Source organism: Stegodyphus dumicola, chromosome 10 (genome assembly GCF_044657685.1).
Source record: "Stegodyphus dumicola isolate Sdum_Otavi_A_Nest chromosome 10, ASM4465768v1".
Classification (NCBI taxonomy): Eukaryota; Metazoa; Arthropoda; class Arachnida; order Araneae; family Eresidae; genus Stegodyphus; species Stegodyphus dumicola.
Genome location: NC_140777.1, coordinates 128,096,561 through 128,109,813, shown reverse-complemented (window position 1 = coordinate 128,109,813; position 13,253 = coordinate 128,096,561). Strand labels below are relative to the sequence as shown.

Sequence of the window (13,253 nt, the reverse complement as noted above, 5' to 3'; positions counted from 1 at the left end):
TTATAGCTCGAGCCTAGATGAACTGAACACCGCCCCCTGTTCCTTGTTGGATTTTAATCGAGGCAAACAAAGTACGAAAGGGTGAAGTATCAAGAAAAGGATGTCTTGATTTTTAGGGAAATCTCCGTTTCTTGTTATCCTTGATTCAAAATCCTAGGCAAGGTAAACATATAGAACTTTGAAATAGAATTAATTACTTTTAAAAGGTATGAAACATTATTTTGAAAATTTCCTTTGAAGCTTGTACTCAACCCGTTGATAATAATAACGTTTGACTTATAACAGGAACAGGTACAGGTAAAAGTATCGGGGGCACCAGCGATGTACCATGGATCAACTGGTAATGGCCTTCCACACTAACTCTTAAAAAAAAAAAAAAAAAAAAAAAAAAAAAATCTGAAATGTTTCAGATTTTAAATTACGTCCAAAGGGGCGTTTTTTAACAATTTTTGTTTAATTTTGTGTGTTACCTTTCTTTATTAAATATCATGTTCCTCGCACTTAAACCATAAGATCCAGTGCAACAGCAATATCGCAAAATAGTTTTAAAACGAGCATATCTTTAGAATTTCCGATACAGAGACTCACGCGCTGGAGATAAAAATGTTTTTTCTGCACAACGTTGCCATTGCTCGCTTTGAAATCCTTGAGTTTGTTAATCAAAAATTCGTCAAAGTTTTAAAAAATAGGAAATCGATCATAAAACAAATTTCAAATTTCAAATTTGGTCTTCCACATGCTCATATTCGTTGGAGGATTACGTTATTCAAAATTCGATGACTCTATGTACCGTTATTTTATGACAATGTGAGAAATATACATACATTTACGCAGATTTTCATTATTTAATTTCTTCAAATATAATGCAGGACTCTAACATTTTATGGCAACAGTTTGAAAAGTGAACCGACATTTATCCGTCCGACGCAAAATGCCAAAACGAAACTAATAGTCCTTCGGGATTCAAATCCCTTTGGACTCAAAATCTGAAAGATTATAAGGTATTTCTCCCGCCTTCTTAGTGTGCCTCCGGAATGTAGTGGTCTGCACGCTGGACGCGTATTCCAGAGGTACGTGGTTCGATTCCCGGCGAAGGCGTTGCTCATTTTTCGAATCATTAGGTATATTAAAAAAAAAAAAAAAAAAAAAAAAAAAAAAAAAAAAAAAAAAAAACACCTAATAACTCTACAGTGCCGGCCGAACGTCCAAAGGGTCGTTTTTGTAACGTTTTATGTGTTACCTTTATTTATTAAAATATCATGTTCTACGTACTCAAACTATAAAATTCAAAAATTCAGTTCAACAGCAATATCGCAAATTAATTTTAAAATGAACATACCTTTAGAATTTCCGATACAGAGTCTCACGGCGCTGGAGATTTTTTTTTTTTTTTTTTTTTTTTTTTTGTACAGTGTTGCCATTACTCGCTTTGAAATCTTTGAGTTTTTTTAATCAAAAATTCATTTAAGTGTTACAAAATATGATGTTGATAATAAAACAAATTTCAGATTCAAATTAGGGTTTCCACATGCCCATATTCTATGGAAGATTATGTTATTCAAATTTTGATGGCTCTAGATATAGTTATTTTATCACAATGCGAGAAACATATATACATTTATGCAGATTCTTCATTATTTAATTTCTTTAAATATTAGACAGGGAGATAATATATGGTGGTAACGATTTGAAAAGTGATACAGTCTTTTAAAGTTCTCGACGCAAAATGCCAAAATGAAATTCAGGGCAAATTCTCCTTTGGGCTAAAAAAAGGGGGGGGATTTGCAAGTTTGACTTATAACATGCCGACGTATGGAAAAATCCAGTAAGACAAAAGACTCCAGAAAAGAAGGCTTTAGATCTTTTTAAAACACTGTCTAACTGCATAGAAATGATAACGGTTTGTTATTATGTATATTTCAATAAAATGCTATGGACTGAAGGGGGATAAGAGGAATTCTTATCTGAGCCACCTTATCGATAGGTATTGCTTCTCAGGCTAAGAATTATCTTGTAAAATCGGTTTGTTACAAGTGATAAAGCATGTTAAGTGGGTCAGTAGGGTTTATCATTATCTATTTTATCTAGAAGTTTGTCAGGGCTTCATGGCGCCGTAAAAGTTGATAAACAAGTCTCATGGAATTTTCTAATAGTTAAGGCAAGGTTGAATTGTGTGATACTTTTTGACTTAAAAAACTAAAGTAATCACATTTGGGATCAAGGATAGAAATCTATTTTCGTTTATTGTCGCTGAAAAGTAAAAGGAAGTTAATTCTGAAAATTCATTATCACTTATCAGCTTCAATGAACGAACGGATCAAATTGTAAAATACTGCTCTAGATAGTAGATTCCGTTTGGAAATTTCTTTGAAAATTGTAACGAAAAAGCTATGAGTAGCCGAGATACCGAGCACTGCGTGCTGTCATAAACATGATCTAAGTCCAAAATAGATCAGTGAATGCTAATGCTCACGTTTGAATCTCAAGACGAAAATTAATTTTCACGAACATGAACTACAGTTTCTGCGTCTTTATGAAAAACCAAAACACAGAGACGTCTTCAAAATACTTACTTTCTAAATAAAAACGAATATTTACCGATAAATTAAGCTAAATGAAAATAATATTACATAAATATAAGGTAAGTTTATAAGGTATTTCTTCCGCCTTCTTAGCATGCCTTCGTAGTGTAGTGGTCAGCACGCTCGACGCGAATTCGAGAGGTCCTTGGTTCGAGTCCCAGCGAGGGCGATGCTCTTTTTTCATCTCTTCTGATTCAAAATAACCTAATGTCTCTACAACCTTTACTACTGCAGCTTTTACACATTCAAAAGATTTGAAGTTTCTTATCAATAGTTAGGAGAGAAAATTTCAGATTGTGAAGTTCTAGAACTTAATAATTTTAACTTAATTTAGAAATATTTTCTTATAAATTAGAATTAAAAAATAAAAGTAATAATAAAAATCTCGAAATTGTTCAGATTTTACGATCGTCCAGAAAAGACTCTTTTAGAGTTTAATATGGTTTACCAGTATAGGTTATAGATAGAGCTGGTCTAGGTGAAATAGCGAAATAATTGTATACGATACTAGATGAATATGAATTTAAACTAACGCGGGAACCTTATACATCTTCTGTACATTTACAAAGAGAAAAAATATGTAATATGGTTGGTTCTACAAAAATATTTAATGTTTTTAATTTTCGATATATCACGAATTAAAGGCATTTTTATTTAAATCAATCTGATCAGGAAGTAAGAAAGCAATATTCTTAAGAACCGCATCTATTGCTTTTAAATAGTTTAGTTTGATAATTAATAACAGACAAATTAAATATGAAATAATAATATCTTACGATTTTTCGAATGGCTATAAACTCGAACGAAAAGTAGAACAACCATGTTTCGAGACTAACAGCACTTTCGGACTAATAATTTGAAGTACGAAATTTAAGAACATTAAGTTTAATAATTTTTAACAAACCTAGAATTTAATTTCTCTAACTAGCTTTCAACTCTAGAATTTTAAATGGGTTATTTCAAAGAAAATTAAATAAGCCTTTGTTTAATAAATAGTATTTTATCTTAATCTTCTGCTACAATTCTTTTTTAGATATTACATTTTTGTCAAGTTATCTGCATTATAGGTTATATGCTAAATGAAAATGATTCCTAGCAACTCGTAACTCGTTTTGAGATTAGGTGTTAACACACGCTTTCATTTACAATTAACCTAGAAAGCCCTCCTTTTCTGAACTATCTCAGTTTCCAATGACATCTTGGATGTAACAATTATGCTTGCATTTTAAAATTTCATGAATATTCCTTTTCTTATCAACTTTTGTTTGTTAAAAAGCGATGTCTCTAAAATTCAGCCGAAATTTCGTCTGAGAAATTTGTAATAAAAAATATTCACTGAACCGCAAACGTTTAATTAGTGTATGATTTACATGCTTGACCTTATCTTAGTCCTTGCAAGTGTATGCATTATTTACTTTTCTGTATACCTTTGGGATCTATATAACAGAAGTTCTGATATCTTACTAATAGAAACAAAAATTCTAAAAACCAATATACAATAAATACAACTGGCTTTGTTTATGTTGTATGCTACGCGATATCTAAAAATTCTGCTGAACCTTATACAAAATTGAACCCCAGATTATATACGACGCTTGCCGAAGAGGACGTATCAAGCTTTCATGCAAAAGTGCTTGTTTTTGCCAGTTTGCCAGTACTTGTTTTTGCCAAAAGTGCTCAATAGTCAAAAATTACTTACTTGGGGAATGTTCAATAAGTTGGTAATCTCTTTCTCTCCTTTTTTCCCTTCCAAATAATCCCTCTTGGAAACTATAATAATTTAATAAATAATTTTTGTTGAGTAATAATTAACTCAATTTTATCGCAAGTTCACATTTCTTGTCATTTATGGCTTATTAAATTATATAATTTCTTAAACCTTTTCATATTACAATCTTAGAATCAGGTATTTTATATAACAAAAGCTTAATATTCCTCAAAATTCTCCCAACTCTCAATACCCATGTATACTTTTTTCATCTGATGAGATTTAAAAACAATAGCTAGTTACTCTTGTTAAAAATAATTCGAATGTATGACAATGACCACCATCCTTTCAAGATTCATCAAAAGTACGCCTCTTGGGCCCGCATTACACTTTTCAAAATCTTTGGCTTACCATTTATATATATCTATAAGAATGGGTACAAAAATATACATTGGAAGGAACGTTGTTTTTGCTATATTTTTTGTTCCTATTTATTCTATTATTTGGGATTATCATATCTTATTTATATCATATTATTTGGGATTATCATATTATCATATCTATTATTTGGGATGATTATTAATGTCTTTTCGAACTTTGTTCCTGACATCAACAATATATCATTCAATCCCATATCCTTTTCCTAATACCTAAAAGCGCTGGGAGATTTTAACTTTTCTCTATTCGAATGGCATTTATTTTCTAAATTTCTAAACTGAAAATTTTTCGTGAAGTCATGCAGACCTTTAAACAGCAATAATTTAACTTAAAATTCTTACTTTTATTATATTATTTATTCTTACTTTTACTATAATTATTTGACTCACAAGTAGCGAAGGGGGTAAAATTGCTGAAAATATCTGCCGAAAGGAATTAAATATATTTTTCGTCCGGCCCTCCGTTCCGTGTGAAAGGGAACTGCGAATTATAATCCTTAATTATGTATCACATACTTTCCAACAATAAATACCCATTCTGTATTTGGCTGCTATTTAATCAAAAGCAATTACGCTCAAAAGTTAATTAATTAAAAAAAATCTCACTTTTTATTTGAAAATATTCAGCTTCTGTAGTTTACGTTGCAGAGATTTTTCACATGTGCATTTTTAGAAAACTTTCATTACTTTTGAATGCTCTACAGGTAAGCCGTGATTGGAGATCAATTTAAAATATATGAAGCGAAACGCATATTCGAGTTTTCATGATAAAGCGACATAGTAAATCAACACACAATACCTGTTGCAAATTTATTTTTACATATGCGTTACTATTTTCAGTTATCTCAAAATTATCTATTAATATTATTTTATATTTCCTTCATGTTTATTTATTTCAATATTTGATAAAAGTTATGCACTTCGTATAAGCATTTTTGGAGAAAACTCTCATCACGTATGTTGTTCTTTGACCTATTTCACATTTTATTTTAGCGAATGTTTCTTCATTTATTTTATATCGCAAACGTACAATGATATATCTAAATTGATCTCTTCACTGCATACATTGCAATATTGTCTAGAATAAGTTTTAAATTCCTTAATTTGTCAGTTTTGCAATAAAATAACAAAGCAAGTTTTAATAATAAAATAATGTTCGAAAATCAGATACAGTTAAATAATCGTATTATTTAAAACCCTAAAAACTTTACTGCACAGTTTCGTAGAGAAGTCAACTTCTTTAAAATTTTTCTTATTTCACATTTCACTTCCTTGTATGGAATCGCGAAAAATTTCGGGTATCATATTTCAACGAAAATATCCATTTTGACGACTCTCGAATTCATTTGAAAGTTGTTTTTACGGTTCCTCTGTACTTATGGACTCTTTTTCAAAACGGATTGTAAAATGGATTTAAAATGGATGCACAAGAGATTTTTTTTTCGTGACGTCTGTACGTACGTATATATGTACATAGCATAACTCAAAAACGAGTAGCCTTAGAACGTCAAAATTTTGCCGTGGGATTGCTATAATAGTAGTTAGTAGTTGGTTCAAATGGGACTGCTATAATAAGTAGTTGCGCGTCTCCCTTTTTGGTTGCAATCGGCCGCACCAAACGTGTATATTATATACTCTGTTACCCGGCTCGGTTACCTCATTTTTTTATACTTATATGTTGGTAAATTGCGATTTTTTTTAAAGTGATTGAATTATGTTGTCCTTATGTTCCGGTTAAGGTTTTTATACCTTTAGTTAATCTTGCATGCAATAATTATAGAATTATCGACAATTTAAGAGTTGTTTAAGTGGTACTCAGCCTAACAAGGCCACCATTTGTTTACTTTGAAACTCTTAGTAGAATAGGGAATTAAATCAGTTTGTGCACCGACTTCAATGTTTTTTTGCCGAGTAGGACCAAAAATAAGCTTTCATTTTGTGCACCGTAAAAGCTGTCTTCCTGCGCGCTGGCCAAATTGCTTGTTTTCGCGTACAAACTCTAATTTTAATTGTAAAAATTGTTTTTTTAACTGCCTTTTGTGTTTTATGTTTTTCTGTATTTTACAATTTTTAACGAAAATGCTTTGATTTTTTAGGTATTTTTTGCCTTGCCTCGAAGTGAAAACTGAATTGATTGAATTAGAAATATATCTTTAATGAAATTTGAGGAAATAAGTTTATTTGAAGTACAGCAAAAATGTGTATAATTTGGTACGTCGTACAAGGAAGTCATGTGGTGTCCGCATCAGAATATCCCCCCCCTCTTCAGTTTCATCAAGGCGTGTTTTTCCCCTTTAATCAGTTCTCAATGTATTTTTATTTTAATTTTAGAGCAAATTTTATAACTCCAAAGTGTTTGTCGAAATTGCACTTGATTTAAAGTTTCAGACAGAAAGAATTAAGCGACAAAAATTGCCTAGGTTTTATTATAGATTACCTTGATTTTGCACACTTTTTTAATTTTTGCAGTCATCACAATGTAGAATAAAACCACAAAAATATGAATTACATATTAGGCAAGATTAATATCTTGCATGTAAATCTTAATACTCAGGAAAGATGATATTCTGTAAAATGAAATAGGTTGAAAAAATGAATTTAAAAACCCATATCTTATACCAGCAAGTAACAACAATAACAGATTTGAGCTGCCTACTGTTAATGTAGATCTTTTTGCTAGAAAATATTTTGTTTTGTTTCTCCTTGCGTAGATAAGTTTAAAAAAAAAGTTATAAAATGGGAAGCTCATTTAACGCCATTTTCAACTAATAACCACGGGAAGCAAAAGCAAAAGAAGGAAGAGATCGAAACTGTCTTAAAAAGTTGTTGTGCGCTGAAAATGTCAGATTGCTTTTAAGTAAGAAGCAGATGTTTTATAATCCTCCTTTTTGTGGTTTGTTTAACATTCCTTCCCTTGTGATTTTATTGTAAACAAACATTTTCTGACAGTTGTTGTAGTAACTATTTCCTTTTCTGCTTGCCTGTTTTTGTAAAAGTAGAATGGCAACTGTTGCCGAGAATTTACGAAAACAAAACATCTCAACAACAGCATTTTATGGGGGGTGGGTATTGAAATACAACAGCATTTGTCTCAACATCTTTGGTCTAATATCCAACCATTTCTTAGCCCCATGAAATGCAGTATTAGATCTAGATTAATTTTCTTCTCAAACGCTCTAAAGCAAATCTTTTTTTCGCCTTCTTACGCAGAGAGAAAAATCCAAATGAATAACAGAAAAAGCTAAGTATTGTATCCAATGTATTTAAAGTTAAATCTTTGTTAACAAGAAAAAAGCCGACGTAAAAATCAATTCGAGAGCCTTTAGATACATACATATTAACAACAATAAATAAAATAATAAACCAAGATTTACAGCTTAAAAAAGTCATGTTTACCTGATGTTTACCAGATTTTGGCAAGAAACATCATGAAAAACATCATGTTTACCAGATTTTGGCAAGGCATGCAGGTTAATGCAGAATAATTTGTAGAGCCCTGAAACTATTTAGCAGGAGATAAATGAAAGAACATTGTTACAGTTGATGAAGGATGGATTTACTTAAATGACTGCAACAAAAAAAGGTCTATTTATTATCGTAAACCAAGAAAAAATGTATAGACCAACTTCCGTTAGTACAAAGAAAGTTTCAGTAAAGGCTTTATGACTGTCGCAGAATTTTCTTACAATGGACAATTAAAAATAAGAATGTTTAAATCAACTCAACGTACTATCAAGAGTAAATTTTATGTCCGGTACTTAAATTGCATTTCTTTATGTCAATGATTTTCAAAGAGTGAAACTTAAATACGATAAAGCAACAGGTCATATTTTGGAAAGTACTGCTTCACTCTTTGAAAAAAGGAAAAAAAAATAAAAAAAATGAATACAGATACAGAGACAGATATTGCATTTCCGACGTATTCCTATGATGTCTCCTGATGTTTCACCTGTGCACTATTGTGCCTTTGTTCTCTTAAAAAGAGCTCTTTCTAAGCGCAAACCAACCACGACTAATGGACGCTTAAAAATAGTGGAAAGGGACTTCAAATTGATAACCCTGGAAATTTATGAAAAACTTTCCTGTCATGGAAATCACGATGCAGACTTATAGTCCAGAAAACGGACTATCACATTAAAAAATACTCTTCTCATTTTAACGTTAATTAAACGGCCCCGAAATCGTTCTAAAATGCGTAAATAGCCTCTGTAACTTCAGTATCGTAGTTTACACAAACCGTCTAATCAGTTTCTTTGTTTTTACTGTGTGGATGGTAAATCTATGCAGTCTTCCAATCTATAAAATCATCATCGAGAGTCTTTTAAATTTTATACAACACTCATTTTTCACAAGATAAGTGTTTCATTGTAAATTCTCACTTCAGGAACTGAACTGAACATATGTTTCGCAGTTTTTGACATTTGCTTTAAAAATTAGTATTTATTGTAGGTTACGTCAGTAATAATTAACTACTTTGAAATATATAATGTTAAGATGTTAGTATATCCATTAATACATGTTTTATAAACTTCTGTCAGTTTGTCCAATAAGCCCTTTCCTGAGAACTGGCATAGAATATGTTATTTTTCTCTCTTAATTTTCAAGCGAAAAAAATAAGCAAATGAAAATAAAACATGACAGTAAATAGGAATCAGTGGAATATGGGAGCAAGAAAGCTTTATTTCATAAATAATTTGGTCCACAAACACATTATTTGACCCAAAAGCGCCTCGGATGACGAACGATGTCCCGAGATACGAACACTCAAGTAAGCAGCATATAATTTTCAAACGTCTTTTGAGGCAGCCTAGGCCACATAATTGACATTCACGACTTCTGAAGGATCATTTTAATATTTTCCATTGCTTAACTCACATTAACAAAGCCAAAGAGAAAGTGACTTACAGCTAGGATTTCGACCTGGAAGAAATTATAGCCAGACTACTTTGCAGACAGAAACTTTGACGCTTTTTTTTTTTTTTTTTTTTTTTTTTTTTTTTATCTATGATAGTGTGTCTCCAGACGAAACTATAAGCTAGGAAGTCAACAATGAAGGCGCGGAGAAGTTACTAAAAGACTCTAAAAAGAAGCTCAGAAAGAATTACAACAACAGAAGCAGCAACAAAAGGCGACTGTGAAAGAAATATCTTCAAAAGAAAAAAAGGACTTTAGCTATCTATTTCGCGAAATTTGTACAAAATAACGCAAGATGCAAATTTTTTCATCTAACGGTAACACTCTGATAAAACAATAGCAGATTACAATATAAATATTTTCAGCATTGATGCCATGTCTCACTTCAAACATTTTAAAACGTAGGCAACACCAAATAACGTTAGACAAATTTCGAGAGAAACAGAGGCTCATAGTCTGAGTCTCAGGCACAGGTCGAGTGGCGCTTAGAGACAAAGAAAATTGAAAGAACAGACCTATAAAAAGAGTTATTGTACATTTTTATGGAAGGAAATTTTCGAATCCAAACTGTAACATCTTTCTCAGCATTTCTCACTTATGCCGTCTTCTTCGTACACTTTCGTTTGTACAGTTACAGTAAAATTATACTAAGGTTTCGTTTATTTTTGTATATTAATATTGTACATTAATATTGTGTTTATTACGGCATCATTAAATATATATATATATGTAAGATATAACAAAATATGATTTCCGTTTCAAAAAAATAATTCGCGACCTCAAAATTAACATTCTAAATTTGGTGTTCATCTCTTCTCACAAATTCATCTCTTCACAAATTCATCCCTAAATTCATTTACAAATTCATCCCTAAATTCATCTCTTCTCACAGGTTCCAGGTTTTCCTATTTTACATAACGTTTTAATGCAGATGCCTAAATGAAATAATGATCTCCAATTATTTTTTTGAAACAGCTGTCATATTTTGTTATATCTTACACACACATATATATATATATCAGTGTGCATTCGGATTAGGTTTTGAACTGCTTTTTACTTCTACTTATTCATATATATATATAATCAGTTAGTTCTCTATCTATTTAACCGTTTTTATTTTAATTTAATCCATTCTGTTTTTCACTTCATTTTTTTTCACTTAATTTCTTTAATGAACCAAATATAATTTTTATCTGTAAATTGTTAAAATAAATAATAAGAGAGAATAATATATTAAAAAACGTAATAAATGAAAAAAAGGAAGGAACCGATTCTGCATCATATACTTAAGATTCTGCGTCATGTATGTGATACGTAGCATTAGAAACATCTTTTAAACTAAACTAAACTAAACTGAGTGACGCAACAGCCCTAGTGGGCCACGGCCTGCAGAGCCTCTGCTTTCTTGGCCCAGAGTGCATCAGCATATGCCCTGTTCGAGTGGTCAGCTTGTCGCAGGACTCCCGGTGTTTAGTCCCCAAGCGAACTTGGTACTCATTTAATCGACCCACTCATGGGATGAAAGGCTGAGTCAACCTTGCTCTATAAGCCCGGACCTGTGGTGGATCGAACCTCGGCCTGTGCTGCAGCTGCACGATGCGCTAGCCACTTCACCACCGGGCGATTAGAAACATCTTTTACTAATTACAATCATGCTGCGTGTACTTTAACCGATATTAATCAGATATATATTATTAAAAATAAAATAAATATTAAAATTATTAAGAAATGCATTTATTGTTCTTAAATCATTCCGTTTGTTAAGCAAATACACATTGATTAAAACCAAAAGATGCATTAAATATCTTATACTTCACCGAATGGCAGCACTCTGATAGTTGATTAAGAGCGAGATTACGAAGAAAATAAAGATCTTGTGTTTTGCGTAGTGGCAACAGCTGTCAAAGCGAAGGAATGATATATTAACAGTAACATAACGGTCTAAATATTTTGAGAAAGCTCCGCAAAAGACATTTCTAACATCAAAACCATTTTATGTTTTTTTTATACCTTATAGACTTTAAGGCTTAAGAATGAGTATTAAATGTTTTACTTTGAAACATGCTTAATTAAAAGAAAAGGGGGCGAGTAATAGCTTGCATAGCATTTTCAGTCATTAGTTCTTGTATTTCATTAACGCAGCTGCCGTCGTTAATCACAGACTGACTATTACACGAGCGCTTGTCTTTTATTCTCATTTTCTGGAAATTCAGCCTGTACAAATTATCCATTTCCCCATTTCGAAGTCTTTTGTATCATGGCTATTTAAAAAGTTGTTAAGTACTTTCTAAATATTAAATTAAATAAATATACACTGTTTTTCTAAACAGTACCATTATAAGCGATTATTTTTTACGATCTTTTTTAATAACATGATTTTTCTTTTACGAAATTCCTTTTTCCATGAAGCGTATTTACCTGGCAAAAAAGACAATTGACGTATTTAATTGCTTCAAATAATGATCCCGTAATTTTTTGTAATATATAATATGAGGAAATATTTGAGATTCATTTTCTCCCATAATTTTTCAAAAATAGCACGCGATTCGTGACCTTTCATGACCTGTAGGAGAGAGGAAATATGAAGTGGTAAATTCCCTCTAAAAAAATTCGGCAAGTACTCTGCGTCATACTCAGAAGGAAGAAGTCGCTCCCTTCACCTGGACCCGTGAACAAAACGAATCGCTCCCTCACACCCCATAAATAGTTCCATGACTTTCCACCCCTGGTCCGACGCGCATAAACTGCTTGCGTTGTCTGCCGACGACAATATCGCGACATATCAGCCGACACTGTTGATGCGTCGGTCGCCGCACGCCGCACGCGAGCGGCACCCAACGGTGCGCGGCGAAAAAATTTCGACTTGCTCCGCAGGCCAACCGAAAAAGCGGAATCGTTTTCGCGGTATAAACGTTCGGAATTTACCGGACTGTGATAGGGGTGTCTTTGGTTCGTTCGTTTCTTCTTCTCGACGTCGGAATTTTTAACCGCTACTTCCACTCTTATAACGGGTGTTGATCTTAGGAAACAGTACGTGGTTTAATAGCAAAGAAAAAAAAAGTGACTCCAGTTTAAGTGTTTTGACTGAGGTACGTTAAATTATCTGTAGATTAGCCAATAATTACGTTATAGGCAGATAATCATCGAGTGTTTTGACATATATTCAAATTCAGTATATAAGACTAGACAGATTAGTTAAATGAAAAACAAAGATGTCTGACCACGAAGGGCGGAAGGGTATGTTGTGATTCTAGATGCTTAACTTCGGTTTTCCAGTTATTTGTGATCCTGTTCCATAACTTAATGGCTCGAGACAAAACATGTCAACAAATTTGAAGAAGGTGTGTGGATGTGTAAACGGATCTCTTTAAGGAAAAATTGGTTTCTCCATCAATGACTGAGAAGAGGTTGAAGAAAACCGGAACCTTCAAAGCTATGGAAGGCTTTGTGATTATGCTTTAATCACAGAAGATGCTGGAAATGACATCTATAAATCCGTGACATCAAGTCAAGATGTCAAGAAGACCGAAGCACGGAATTAATATCTTAACATAATGTACAGAATAATCGCTTAATTCATTTAATGATTTCTGTTCCATTATCTTAAATGCC

The 13,253-nt window shown here is 32.2% G+C and overlaps 1 protein-coding gene and 1 non-coding gene across 2 annotated transcripts in view; one reads left to right on the top strand and one right to left on the bottom strand.

The window, feature by feature from the left end:
- The window catches only part of LOC118190237 (uncharacterized), a 138,604-nt gene that overhangs the window by 33,232 nt on the left and 92,119 nt on the right, over positions 1-13,253 (bottom strand). The window lies entirely within an intron of this gene.
- On the top strand, positions 2,679-2,751 carry TRNAS-CGA (transfer RNA serine (anticodon CGA)). The gene has a single exon. It is a non-coding gene; the product is annotated as a tRNA-Ser (tRNA).